Source organism: Panthera tigris, chromosome E1, assembly GCF_018350195.1.
Source record: "Panthera tigris isolate Pti1 chromosome E1, P.tigris_Pti1_mat1.1, whole genome shotgun sequence".
Classification (NCBI taxonomy): Eukaryota; Metazoa; Chordata; class Mammalia; order Carnivora; family Felidae; genus Panthera; species Panthera tigris.
The window spans coordinates 22,315,915-22,330,407 of record NC_056673.1 but is presented as its reverse complement, the minus strand read 5'-3'; the positions used below and the strand labels follow the sequence as shown (position 1 = coordinate 22,330,407).

General features: G+C 49.1%; 1 long non-coding RNA gene across 1 annotated transcript; it reads right to left on the bottom strand.

Annotated features, from left to right (window-relative positions):
• Nucleotides 1-12,287: 12,287 nt before the first annotated feature.
• On the bottom strand, nt 12,288-13,690 carry LOC122233721. Its single transcript, XR_006211395.1, has 2 exons — nt 13,603-13,690; nt 12,288-12,697 (listed from the first exon to the last, which is right to left on the bottom strand). It is a non-coding gene; the product is annotated as an uncharacterized LOC122233721 (long non-coding RNA).
• Nucleotides 13,691-14,493: the final 803 nt, after the last annotated feature.

Below are 14,493 nucleotides of genomic sequence, written 5' to 3'. Positions count from 1 at the left end.
AAGGGGTTAGGAGGCTCCCTGCTGAGTCCTTCTCCAAAAGCTTCCCTGAGGTGAAGGGAGCTGCTTCGCCTTCCCCAGCATAGGCTACAGTCAGCAACTGAACAGTGGGATGGGGAGGTTAAAACTCCTGCCCCCTGTCCTCAAGGAGGCATAATTCTGAAGAACCCAGTCCAACTCCAGAGCTACCTCTGGGATCAGCTGAAGCCTTGATGGCAATTGCATGGCGATTCAGCTCCTCCCTCTGCCCGTTTCTGCTTCCTTCAACCTCTCTGCCGGGTGGCCCCAGGGGCACCCCCATAAATCCCCTGCAGGTAAATTGCTGTTTCCAAGTTCACTGCCTCAGGGAATCTGACCTTAGACAATGAGAAAGAGAATGGGAAGGAAGAAGACCGGGAAAACAGCTCCTCTGGAGCTAGGAGTCCCCCTCTGGAACTTCAACCAAGATCGGATGTTCCAGCCCTTGGCTTCTGTGCAGAAGGCCCTGCACGGAGTGACAGTGACTCCCCAAGTGGCATGAAAAGGCAGCTCTCCATCAACAAGCAGAAGGAGGGCAGAGCTGTGGAATAAGAACAATGGGAAAGCAAGATAGAATCCTTGGAAATAAAAAGATATTGTTGAAATGAAATTCGATGCAAGGACTGGAACATCAAGTTGAGATTTCTCAGAAAGCAAACAAAAAAGGAAAAATGTGAGGAAAGTAGAGAGAGCAAAGAGAGCCCAGAGGAAGAATCTAGAAGGTCTCACATGTGAATAATAGGAGTTCCAGGACACAGAAAAGGGAGGGTTGAAGATTATCAAGAAACAATGCAAGATAACTTCCGAAAGCTGGCACACCTGCATCTAGATTCAGAAGAGCCTATTAATATTGGACCAGTTGGCTATCCATATGAAAAAGAAATGAACATTCATCCTGATTTCTACCATATGCAAAAATTCAGGATAGGGCGCCTGGGTGGCTTAGCCAGTTAAGCATCTGACTCTTGATTTTGGCTCAGGTCATGATCTCATGGTCTGTGGGATCAAACCCCGTGTCTGATTCTGTGCTGACACCATGGAGTCTGCTTGGGATTCCCTCTCTGCTTCTGTCTCTGCCCCTCCCCTTTTCACATACTCTGTCTCTGAACATAATACATAAACTTAAAAAAAAATTAGTTCAGGATGGATCAGAGGCCTAAATGTGAAAAGTAAGACAATAACGTATCTAAGGGAAAAAGAATCCAGAAGAGGGGCAGAGAGAGAGGGAGACACAGAATCTGAAGCAGGTTCTAGGTTCTGAGCTGTCAGAACAGAGTCCACGTGGGGCTCGAACTCGTAAGCCATGAGATCATGACCTGAGCCAAAGTCGGATGCTCAGCTGACTGAGCCACCCAGGACTTTTCTTCAGTAGAGACAATATTGAGAGAGAAAAGCCAAAGACCTGGAATGTTTGTAATGCATACACCCAACAAAGAAGGTACATCTAGAGTATTTGCAGAAATCCGACAAGTTCACAACATAAGAAACTTCTGCTTCTGAGAATGAGCAAAAGATTTACAAAGTAAGTCACCGAGGGAAGTACAAAAATGGTCAATAAACATATGCAAAACGTGCTCAATATTGTTAGTCATCAGGGAAATGCTAATTAAAACCATAATAAAATATCACTACACCCCTAGTATGGCAAAAGCAAAAGGTCTGAAAATACGGCAAGAACGTAGAGCGAGTGGCACTCTCAGGCATTGCCACGGGTAGTGTAAATTTATGCACTGCTTTGGAAGGCTGTTTGGTAGCATCTAGAAAAGCCAAATGTGTGCCTGCCCTGTGATCCAAATTTTACCTCTAAATGTAGGCTGAAGGGACATGAATACTTATTTCCACTGAAAAACATGCAAGAATGTTACAGAAGCAGCTCAAAACTTAGAGACAGTTCCAAACGCTCCTCACTATTTGTAGACATAATTGTGGGTATATGCTCATGGTGGAATATACAGCAATGAAAAAAGAGCCAGCATTCTCTACATGGAACAACATGGGTGAATATTAGAGACATAATGTTAAGATAAAGAATCCAGACACAGAAGGGTTTATATTGTAAAAGTCCATTCATATAAAACTCAAAAAAGGCAAAATTAAGTTTATAGAGATAGGAGAGAAAAGTGGCTACTCTTGGAAAGCTACTAACCAGGAGAAGGCATGGAGGAACCTGGATACTGGAAATGTTTGTGTCTTGATACATATTTGTGTAGTTTACAATATGTTAGATGTAAAATTACATGTAAGTTTCAACTTAAAATAAGAAAGGTCCCATGAGGTGCCTGGGTGGTTTAGTTGGTTAAGCATCCGACTTCAGCTCGGGTCATGATCTCGCAGTGCACAAGTTCGAGCCTCACGTTGGGCTCTGTGCTGACAGCTCAGAGCCTGGAGCCTGCTTCAGACTCTGTGTCTCCCTCTCTCTCTGCCTCTCCCCTGCTCGTGCTTTGTCTCTCTCTCTTTCCCAAAAATAAATAACATTAAATTAAAAAAAAAAAAGAACGTTCCCATTGAGTGCTCAACACAGTACATAGGAAGAAGAGTCCATACCAAATTTCATATTATTGTGAGTCAGAAGAGTAAGAGAAAAGAATATTCTAAACACTTCCAAGAGGGAAATAAGGTCACTTACAAAGGACCAAGAATCAGATGGGCATCAGACTTCAGCAGCAACATCAGATATCCTCAAAATTCTGGAAGAAATTATTTTCAGCCTATGATTTCTATACCCAGGCAACCCACCATTCAAGTTGCCAGAACCCAGAAAATTTATCACCTGTGAATCTTTTTTAAAGAAGCAACTTGAGGATGTGTTACAATATTGGAGGAATAAACCATCCAAGGGGGAAGAGTGGGAAGGCACAAAACTGTAGATAGAACTCAGCAGAACAGGGATGAATTCCAGGGTATGGGCTGTGAACAGGCCTAGAGAACATCAGTCTGGATTGAAGCAAGAGGACGAGTAGGGGAGAGTGGTGCCGGTGGTGTTCCCTCATGGAAAGGAGGACTGGATAGAATATGATTTATAAAGACTTTTTTTATTTAAAACATTTTAATGTTTATTTATATTTGAGAGAGAGAGAAGAGAGCGAGCGAGCAGGGGAGGGGCAGAGAGATAGACGGAGACAGAATCTGAAGCAGGCTCCAGACTCTGAGCTGTCAGCACAGAGCCCAACATGGGGCTCGAACTCATGAGCTGTGAGATCATGACCTGAGCCCAAGTCGGCTGCTCAACCAACTGAGCCACCCAGGCGCCCCAAGACTTTTTTATTTTAGAGAGAGAATGAGTGTGAGCAGAGGAGAGGGGCACGGGGGGGGGGGGGGAGAGAGAGAGAGAGAGAGAGAGAGAGAGAGAGAGAGAGAGAATCTTAAGCAGGCTCCATGCTCAGCACAGAGCCCAATGTGGGGCTCGATCCCATGATCCTGGGATCATGACCTGATCAAAATCAAGAGTCTGACACTCAACTGTTGGAGCCACCCAGGCGCTCCTGATTTATAAGGACTTTTAAAAGGAATTGGGAATGTTGGGGCACCTGAGTGGCTCAGCTGGTTAAGCATCTGACTGGCTCAGGTCATGGTCTCACGGTCCGTGAGTTTGAACCCCACGTCGGGCTCTGTGCTGACAGCTCACAGCCTGGAGCCTGTTTCAGATTCTGTGTCTCCCTCTCTCTCTGCCGCTCCCCTGCTCGCACTCTGTCTCTCTCTCAAAAATAAACGTTAAAAAAAAAGAATTGGGAATGTGATAAAGACAAATAAGACAAAAGAATAAAGAAAGGCAAGTGGAAACTTACAAGTGTGCACGCATGCGCACACACACACACAGATACACACAACCGTACCTGAAAGAAAACCGTAATCCTGGTAGCCACTCAGCTCTGCAATGAATGGTCTTTACTGAGGCACACATATGTAAGTGCTTTTCAGTGATTTTCAACTCTTAGAATCAATATGAAAGACCTATATGGTTGCAGGATACATGTAAATATTAGCAACCTTACCAACATAAAAGTAAAAGTATGAACGGCCAAAGTTAGGAGGTGGAATGGGAGAAGCAAGGTGAAGGGTGGGGATATTAATATCCTCTTTACGACATGCAGATTCTCTTTTTGTCAAGTGCCACTCCAGAGGTTGGGAGATCACAGAGGTGACTAATGATGGACTCCAAAGAGAGATATGGCAGGAAGAAGTGACAGGGGTGTGAGGGAGATAAATCCTCACCTATTACAGTAGTAAGTCAATAGATTGTGTCTAAAATTGATGAATCAAGAAATATCAGCAGAAGCATATTATGTGGAAAAATGGAGGTAAATATAAGAAGAGATGTTTTAAAAAGATTCAGCTGCCTACGGGGAACAGAACTGGGAGTAGGCAGTAGTTTAGCAGGATACTGCATTTAAACTTGTGCATATGTTATTTCGCATAAAAACATTTTCTTTTTTTAAAAGAAGACAGACACAGGTCAAATCAAGGAGGAGATTATAAAAACCTTTCTTCCCCCTAAAGGTGATCAAGGCATCAAGGGGCCCCTGGACAGCCCCCACCTGGAACAGGACTTGAAGTCATGGCTTTGTCATCTGGGGGCTGAACTCAAGCCAGTTTTTATAGGAGCAGGGATTTGGGGACTTTGAAATGTCACTAATTTTCATGCCAAGGCTTCTCTGTGATAAACTTCATCCCTCCCCTTCTTCCCCCCTCAAAAATACAATTTTCAATAAATAGCAAGCTCATAAATAACATGGGGCGATGCGGATCCTAATGAAACAGTGACAAATGTTATATCTTCATGGGATCAGGAGAAATAATAGAGGGGAGCGGGGAGCATGGGGAGGGGCCTGGAGTCCCCGGAGCTCCCGATATTTTATTAAAAATCCTTTAAGTTTCATGTGGCCCATTAAAATTATTCTCCTGCAAAATAATTAAACATCAACAGAGTCGTCGCTGCTTTATTAGGAGGATACAGGGCCTAAGATGCTATGGGTGAAGGGTGCATTAAGAGTCCATCCAAGGCAAGAGGGAAACAGGCTCACGGGGGTTCTTCGTCCTGGCTCCCTGTTGGATAGCTGGATGGCCTGGGGGCCTCCCTGTTACCACTCGGGTTTAGACTCCTCATCTGTAAAATGGGAGAGTTGGATTGGATCTGTGTTCCTAATCTGTTTTTTTTGGGGGAGGGTGGGCAGATTTCTCTCCCTCCACAAAATGCACAGCCACACACACAATTTTATAAATAATTTCATGACTCCCTAATGCCCATCTGTAACCTTCTAAAGTTCTGTGAGCTTGGGTGCTCCAGAATTCTATTCTCTTCCTTCTCCATGGCTTACAGTTTGCAGCCACGGGCTCCAATTTTAATCAGATAGTTATTTTAACAGGGTGAAGCAGAGCTCTTCATGAAAGCCCTTGCCCCTCCCCAGACTCCCTGGACTTGCAAACTTAAGGACATCCTGTGTGATCAGCCAGCCAGGGGGAGACCGCTTCCTTGGAACTCCAGATCCCTGTTCCCGAGAGAGGACGTCCTAGCCTTCCCTCTGAAGCTGTGATGTGAAGGGGAGCTCTGTGTGTCTCACTCTCAGGGTTCCTGGGCCAACATCTGCAGCTTCCCCTGTTATTCTGTGCCCCACACTCTCCCCGTTACACTGCCTCTGGGCTCCAACTCAGCAAATGGTTTCCTTTTCTCCTGCCTCCTGGTCCTGCTCCTGGTCCCCCATCTCTGGTCCTCCACCCCTGCATTGTGTCGAGGTCCACCCGACTCTCTATGTGTGCCTGGATGCTCCTTAGCCCCTAAAGCCTCTCCCGGAGTCCAGGTCTACTGACAGGACTTAGAAGACTGATAACCCCCATTTTTTAAACACCTTCTATGTCCTTGGTGCTGAGCACAGTATCCCCTCCCTATGGTTATAGAGGAGGAAACTGACAGAGAGATTAAGGAATGTGGCCAAGGACACACAGGTGGCAATGGCTATGGTTGGTAGACTTATAAGATGGCCCCCAGGGACCTCTACTTCCTGGTATTCATGCCCTGGCATAATCATCTCTTCAAGTGTGGGCTGGACCAAGTGACATGATTCTAACCAAGAGAATATGGCAGGTGATAGGATGTGACTTTCATGATTAGGTTACCAAAGCACATGACTTCCTTCTTGCTATCAGACTCTCCTTATTGCCCTCTTGGCTTGCCTGCTTTAAAAAAAATTTTTTTTTTCAACGTTTTTTTTTTTTTTTTTTTTAAATTTATTTTTGGGACAGAGAGAAACAGAGCATGAACGGGGGAGGGGCAGAGAGAGAGGGAGACACAGAATCGGAAACAGGCTCCAGGCTCCAAGCCATCAGCCCAGAGCCTGACGTGGGGCTCGAACTCACAGACCGCGAGATCGTGACCTGGCTGAAGTCGGACGCTTAACCGACTGCGCCACCCAGGCGCCCCCCAAAAAAATTTTTTTTAATGTTTATTTAGTTTTTGAGAGAGAGAGAGAAAGAGAGAGACAGAGCTCAAGAGGGGAAGGGCCAGAGAAAGAGGGAGACACGGAATCCAAAGCAGGCTCCAGGCTGTCAGCACAGAGCCCGATGCGGGGCTCGAACTCATGAACCGCAAGATCATGACCTGAGCCGAAGTCGGTTGCTTAACCGATGGAGCCACCCAGGTGCCCCTTGGCTTGCCTGCTTTGATGAAGCAAGCTGCCATGTGGGAGAGGACCATGTGGCAAGGAAGGGAGGCCCTCATTGCAACAGCCTGCGAGAAACCGAATCCAGGTAGCTGAGCTTGGAAATGGATTCTTTTGTCATCAAACCACCAGGTGAGACTGCAGACCCAGGGCCGACGCTGGCAGGGAACCCAGCTAAGCTGTACCCAAATTCCTGCCCTGCGGAAATAGTGAGCTAGTAAATATGTGGTGCTTTAAGCTGCTGAGTTTTGGGGTCATTGTTGTGCGTCAGTGGATAACTAACATAATGGCCAGGCTGGGATTTGAAGCCAGGTCTGCTGGTGCTAACGTTCCGGGTTGACTCTGTTGCGGCTGCCTCTCTCCACCCTTGCCCTTTAGCCCCAGCGTGGACGGGCTCTTGGTACTTAGCAGGCCCTGCAGCACGTTGGCTTCTAGCTCTAGGGCATATGCAGTGGCAGATTCGGGGGACAGTTATGTAGTTAAGCCTGAAGTTTGAAGGGATGGCTAGTGCGAGAGCACTGGACCAGGAGCCAGGAGATTCACGTCTCATCTGAGCTCTATCCTGATGAGCCCGGTGACCCGGGACAGACCTTCCACTCTTTGAGCCTGCATTTCTCTCTGTGTGTCAGTGAGGTAGTTGGATAAGAACGCTGTCACGGTTCATTCCCGCCTGGCTCTTCTGAGTTAGAGTCAGATCCTCTGGCTGCAGAAGGCTCTTTCAGGCAGCCTCAGCTCCAGGGTGGGTATGGGCTCACCTGCACGAGTTTGAGGGTCGGACAGAGGCTGTGGGCAGCTGTCCTATTTGTGTTTGGGAGGGGGTAGTTCTGACTTGAGCCCCTGGTAGGGGTCCTGCCTTGGCCCCTGAAATTCCTGTCTAACCACCATTTCCTGGGGGTCTTTTGGTGAACTTTGGGTGGGGGAAAGTCTTCTGGAATAGAGGCTTTGTTCCCAGAGCAAAGGGCAGGGGCTGTGGGACCATGTGTGTGTGTTGAAAGGGGTGCTGACTCACTGGGCTTCAATAGGGGGCATTTGTTATAGGCAGGGGGATGTATAAATGGGGGCCCATCCTCCTTCTGTCTTATTTCAGTTCCCTGGCCCTGGGGTGATTTATGCAACTCCATTTATGGTCTTGGGAGGCTGAAACAGAAAAGTTATTCAACTTCTTTCTCTTCTTCATTTGCCCTTTTCTGGTGTCTGGGAGGGCAGGGGTGAGAGGCATTTTTTCGTTTTTTTTTTTTTTTTTTTTTTTTTTTTTTTTTTTTTTTTTACTATCTCCTATAAATTATAGCTGTGGATGCTCAAACAGGCTTCTTTGCTGTCTTTGAGCTGCATGGAGTCTTTGGGGTTCAGAGAGATTTCCTTTAATCTCCAAGGAGGCAGAAAAGCAGAAGGCTTAAGAATGTAGGCTTGGAGGCAGACCACTGTGTTTGAATCCCTGTTCTGCCACTTACTAGCTGTGTGACCTCAGGCAAGTTACTTAACCTCTCTGAACCTCAGTTTCCTCATTCTGTAAGATGAGGCCAAAGTACTTTATCATCTCATGGAGTTGTTGTAAGTACCAAATGTAACAGAGTAGGTAAGAGGATCAGCATAGTGCTGGCATATAGTAAGCAGTCTATAAATGCTCGTGTTGATGACTTTTCACAGTCCTGAGATGTGAATAGCCTTAAGTCTGTTGACCTTTAACTCTGCTTCTTCTGGTAAGCCATGCTACCTGCTGCGTCTCTGTCGAGTGCTGTCATTCTTCTGAAGGTGGCACTTTGGTTCTAATTTGACTTTGTTTTCCTGCTGCCTCTCGAATGTGTCCTTCAGTCTTTTCCTGGAGGCGGCAGCGGTGGGAGGAGGGCCTGGGGGAGAGAGAAGAGAGGACGGTGCTGGAGTCCAGAGGGGAGGCCTGGTTTCTAAAGCACACCTCTGTGTGTCTATTCATAATTCACCAGTAGTTTTCTCTTTCCTCACCTCCTTCTTTCCCCATCTGTAGAATGGCATTTATCAACACGAGTTAGGCTTTGTTCTCATGTGGCTGAGAAGCAAAACTAAGACTCAGAGATGAAGTGGCTTGCCCAGGGTCACATGGCTAGAAAGAAACAGCTGAGTTCACATCCTGATATTTGGGCCCCTATCTGGGAACTCTACCATTTTCCCAGGGCTTCGGGCTCTGGGTGACCCTGAGTGAGTTTTCCTCTCCAGCCCTCAGTGTTCTCTCACCTGGAAATGAGGTGTGGGGCCCAGATCATCCCCAACAGCCCTTCCAGCTTGGGTTTCTTGTTCCCAGGTGGGGCCCACACAGGAGGAGTAAACTTCTCGAACTTTCTCTGGCTTGGCTGCTGGTGGAAAGTTTCTGCTTCAGCTTCGCTGTGTCTTTTGGAGTCTTGGGCCCTGGAAGCTGAGTGTCGTGCTTAATTATTCAGAAACCCATATATCCTCTCTAAGCAAGAAATCCACTCCGACAGGCGAGAAATGCCAAAAATTGTTTATTGCTCTTTGCTTCAAACCTGGAGTGGGAAGCAGGGGTTGGGAAGCATCTCCAGCTGCTGAAGACAAGTCCCCAGTCACTGTCAGGTATAGATGCTGGGCAGGATGACTGGGTCAAGGATGAGGAGGCAGGAGTCTCATGACCCAGGTCCCCATTCTCCCATTAATCTGCTGAGTGGCTTTTGGAGAGCTATCATCTTGGAGCATCAACTTTCTCATCTGGAAAATGGGTTCACGTACACCCTGCCCCGTAAGAACAGTGAGGTTGCGAAGGCCACTCAGGACCTGAGAGAATTCCTGAATTCATGGAGGTAAATAGAGCTGGTGGTGGGATTCGTCTGGGGGGCCGGGCAAGAAATTTAGTATAAAAGCAGCCAGAGAATGGGCAGAGATCACTCTTGTTTCAGAAGTTTTCAGAGAAATAGGATGCTTGGGCCATCTGTCCCAGGATTTCCAAGATTTCTTCTTGTGTGGGCTCTTGGAGAGATTCCACACCGTCTCTGCACAGGGCCTTTGGGTCAGGATGGTAGGAAGTTGCTGTTGACGCTCCAGGTCAGACAGAAAGGGAGGAGAGAGACAAGCGCTTGCTCTGTGTCGGTCAGTGGGCTGTGGACTTGGCCACAATGGGACAAACCCCATGGCTATTCTCTTTTGGCAAACTTTGTCCATTTTACAGACGAAACAACCGAGGCTTACCAAAACTGGCACTTGCATTGGGTCACCTAGTGGCAAACATCAGAGCAACGGTTGAGGACCATGTGTCCCCTAACGCCCTTTTCCATCAAATCATAGAGCATCATCTGGAAAGCCGACCTGCCAGGTGGAAAAGAACTTGATTGAATGGCATCCCCGGAGCCCTGGCTCTCTGCGGGGATGTGGTTCCCAGAGCCAGCTGACGGTCCTTGTCTGGCTCCTTGTCTCTGTGGTTGTGCACGGGCCGGGTCATTGGTCTTGGGGTCAGAGCTGTAAGAGGAGGGAAGAATACCCCTGGTGGGGGCGGGGGGTGTGCATCAGGCAGCCTCTCGCCATCATGGACACCCACCTCTCACCTGGCCAGTGGACTCCCGGCCCTATGTGGCCACTGCTCCAAAGAATTTCTCTAGGTGGGTCACAGCACTACTCATTACTGAATTCATTAATTCAGTTACATAGGCATGCATGTGACCAGTATGTGGTAAGCCTGCCTCGGAGTCAGACTCTTGGCTCAGCTCTGGACAGCGCGCGCGTGTGCGCGCGCGCGTGTGTGTGTGCACGCGCGTTCATTCACGCACCAAAACAATGCTAAGACTCAGTCTCCCAGGGAGGCAGCCTTGCGCTAGGGGCGTGGCCATTTCTTCAGCACAAGTGGCGGGTGGGGCTATCGGGGAAGCTAGCTCTCCCTTCATTGCCAAGTATACCCGAAGATATTTATTTCAAACGCAACATAATTCACTGAGCACCTACTGTGTACCAGACCCCACCTGAGGTACTGAGGAAAGGTTCAAAGATAATCCAGACCCAGTGGTCTCTGCCTTTGTGTGGTCAGGGGTGTCCCCCAGACATCAGCAAGGCGTCATCCCCGGCGGAGGGGATACTTTTCCAATCATTCGTTGCTGTGTGGACTAAGGTGGAATTGCTTATGGTCTGGAGCGGGGGATGTGTCAGATGGGGCAAGACCAAGACGGGGAGACCAGTTAGGGACTACCGTATTTGTCCAGCAGGTGATGACAGGGGTCCAGATAAGGGCCTGAGCAGGGAGGCAGCCGCTGTCGGTGCTCTGCCCAGGACCCCTCTGCACTCACTGTCTCCATGCATGCAGACCAGGGGCTGCCAGCTGCTAGCTTGCAGCCTGGGGCTCGTTGCCCGAGGCTTTCTCTGGCTATTGGCACCCCCTCAGCCATCTCAGTGGGGCAAGATACCCTTATTGACAGGAATTGGTGGAGACAAACCCCAGGTCCCTTACTCATGGGAAGGATTACCCAGAGGGGTGTTCTCTTTTTATGTTCATTTATTTTTGAGAGAGAGAGAAAGAGAGAGAGAGAGCCGGGAAGGGGCAGAGAGAGAGAGAGGGAGACATGGAATCTGAATCAGGCTGCAGGCTCTGAGCTGTCAGCACAGAGCCCGACGCGGGGCTCGAACTCACAGACTGTGAGATCATGACCTGAGCCGAAGTCGGACGCTTAACGGACTGAGCCACCCGAGTGCCTCACCGTGAGGAGTGTTCTATCCTGTCCCCAGTGGTCCTCGGTGGAGCCTGCTTGTAACACTTTCTGTGTCGTCTTCACTCTTTCCCTGTTTCACAGTCCTGTTCTCCTCCTGATACTTCCTGGGGTCAATCCTAAATAAATGTCTCGCGTTCAAATCCTTGCCTCGGGATCTGCTTCTGAGGGAGCTCAACCGAAGCTACATAACAGTGAGGACCATGGGACTGTAGTCAGCTAGATCTGGGTTGAAGTCTGATGCCACCACATCATCACGGTATGGTCTTGGGCAAGCCGCTTAACCCTCTGAATTTAAGTGCCTTCCCCTGTGAGCTGGGAGTGGCCGTAATGCCATGGTTGGGGGGGGGGGGGTTGGATTAAATGAGCAGGTGCTCCTGACCCCTGGTAGATGTGACACAAATGCAAGCTATTATGATTATTACCTCCTTGAGAAAAATCAGAAGGCAACCTAGATATCCAATTATTGAACTGAAATATGTGTGTCCCCTAGTGTTCTTTCCCGTCAAATCACTAAGTATCATCAGTGGGGAGGGAGGGGGCAGTGGAAGGCGAGGGAAGATGTTCTTTAAGACAAGTCAGAGCCAGATGTGAGTGTGGGGGAAGAGGACATCTGCCCAGATCTTTGGATTCAGGCCCCACTGGCCTTTGGGGAAGTTGGGCTCCAGGAGGGAGATTCTTGATTTCCCAGAAATGGTGGTAAGGCTGGTGGGGGAGCTGTGGTACCACACTGGCTCATAATCCAGAGGAGTTCTGCGTGACATTGTGAGCATCCCTGGTTCCAGGGTTCTGGTCTACCCGAGACTCGGGTTTGCTCAGCCCTGGAGTCCACCTGCTGTGGACCTGAACCCCACAACAGTCAGTCACGGAGCCTCATCTCATGGTTGCTCACCCCACCCCCTTTTATGCCCAGGCTTCCCTGGGAAGTATTTATTACACGTCAGTGTGATAAATGAAAAGTCATATTTTACTGTGAATTATCCCCAGCCCATGTGAAGCACAGATCTATAGCCTGGAGAGTTATTAAGTGCTTACCACGGAATGCTATAAAAACCTCATCATTTTCCCCAAGGGCCTCTCCCACCAGGGGATGGGGAGGGAAAGGCTATTGCCTCAGTTATGAGGGTGGGCGGCAGGGAAGGGTGGCCAGGTCTGGTTGGATTGCTGTGCTCAGGGAAGACACCCTAGGGTGGGATCCTGGAGTTCCTGACTTCTTGTGTTCAGCTGTGACCTTGGGTACGGTGTTGGGAGGCCTCAGTTTCCCTCTTTGGAGACAGCAGCCATGAGCGACAATGGTATGGAAAGTTGTGAGCCACAAGCCACTTCTGATGACGGCTGACGGCGTAAAGTTTAGTCCTGTAATGAAATAAATTCCAGGACAAAGTGAACCCAACTCACATTTTGTGGAACTGTTGAATTAATTGTACGCCATAGAGAGGACATAGAGTTTTTCGTCTGATCAGGAACCCCCAGGTATCAGCCAGGATCCCAACAGGAAGCAGATGGCACAGTCACATTAGGACAGTTTCAGGAGGGTTTTAATAAAGGAACAGTTTACAGAGGCGTGGGCAGGGTGTAGGGAAACTACCAGGGTTGGTGTAGTACCCCAGGGTTGGTCACAGTGGTTCACTGGCCATGTCCCTCCTGGGGCTGCGAGGGATGAGAGGAGAGCAGGGACCACAAGCCAGAGGTAGCTGGGGCTGTGTGGTGCAGACTACAAGAGAGCTGGACCTTCTGTCCTGAGGCCAAGGTGGCCCTGCAGGGAGGGAGTGTGGAAGGTAAGTACCTCTCTTCTCTCCCCCACCCTGCCAGGGCTCCCACTGGCCTGATCCAACAGAAGGCGGTGGGAGTTGGGGCCTGTGATGGGGTCCATGCAGGTCAGCATCTAGGGCTGGGGGCAGGGGGAGGATAGAGAGGGGATCGGAGAGGTGAATGGAAGGGACCCAGCCAGCACCCCCCTTGAGGCTGGCTTCCGCTTGAATATTTCAGGATGGGTGGGGGCTGGGGGGAGGCACATGGTCTCCCTGAGCGATAGGTCCCACTGTTAGGTTGCCCTAATCACTGGGGGATTCTTCCTTTGAGCAAACCCAAGTCGGCTTCCCTATAAATCCTCCCCGCTTAACAACAAATAAAGTAGTTATTAGGCGGCATCTGAGACGTAAATTGTAAACAATCAGTGTGACCACAGTTAGTATCCGTTGTTTGCTTTGCATGACCTACCCTCGTCTTTATAGCTTTTGTCTTTGCCTTTGGTGACTCACCTGTATCTACAGACAACAACGATGCTGATGTTTCCACTAATTCTGTGCACCATGAAAGGCTCACGAAAGGTCTGCGCTCTCACCTCAGTGCACCCGCTGAAAGACGACTAGGAAGGTTCTGACATTTCAATTTATAAAATTCCCTGTGACCTGGTGAACTCCTGCCTCCCTTTAGACCAGGCATGTTTTCTTCTCCTGGGCACATCTCAGGGAGCGGCACATCCAGAGAGAGAGACCACGGACATCCACTTCTACTGAAGCGGGGGTGGGGGGGGCACACGGGACAGGGACCTTTTCCAGAACCCAGAGACCCTACTGACCACACCTGCAGACGGGTAAGTTTATCCTTCAGGCACTGATATGTGGGGACCAGGGAGGGGTGGGGTGAAGGCCTTCACCAATTTCTTTTTTAGTCGGGCACCTTCTTCCCAGTCAGTATTGCCTAAAACCCCACGATCATCGACTCTGAGGATCCCATGAATGGGATGGACCCCAGGGGTGACTCTCTTTCTGATGCATTAACCCTTGACATCAGGCCAGGATGGCCCAGTGTCTGTTTGAATACCTCTAGGGACAGGAGGCTTGCTCCCTTTAAAGATAGCCTGCGGATGCTGTAGAAGCTTTGAGGAGAGTCCTGGTTGCTTTAAGCGTTGTCCTTAAATGAGGGCGGACACAAAGCGTAAAGAGAACAGCAAACACACACATGACACAGGCTGTCACGACTATGGTTTCTGCTCCGTCTTTCCTATCTTGTCTCGGAGGAGGCCAGGAAGGCAGTTTACCTTCCGCCCCTTCCCCATCCTGGAGCTCAGCAAAGTTCCCCACTTCCCATCAGATCAGGAGCTCCACAGACCTCCCTCCCCCTCAGCGAGCTCTAAAGCTGCCATCGGG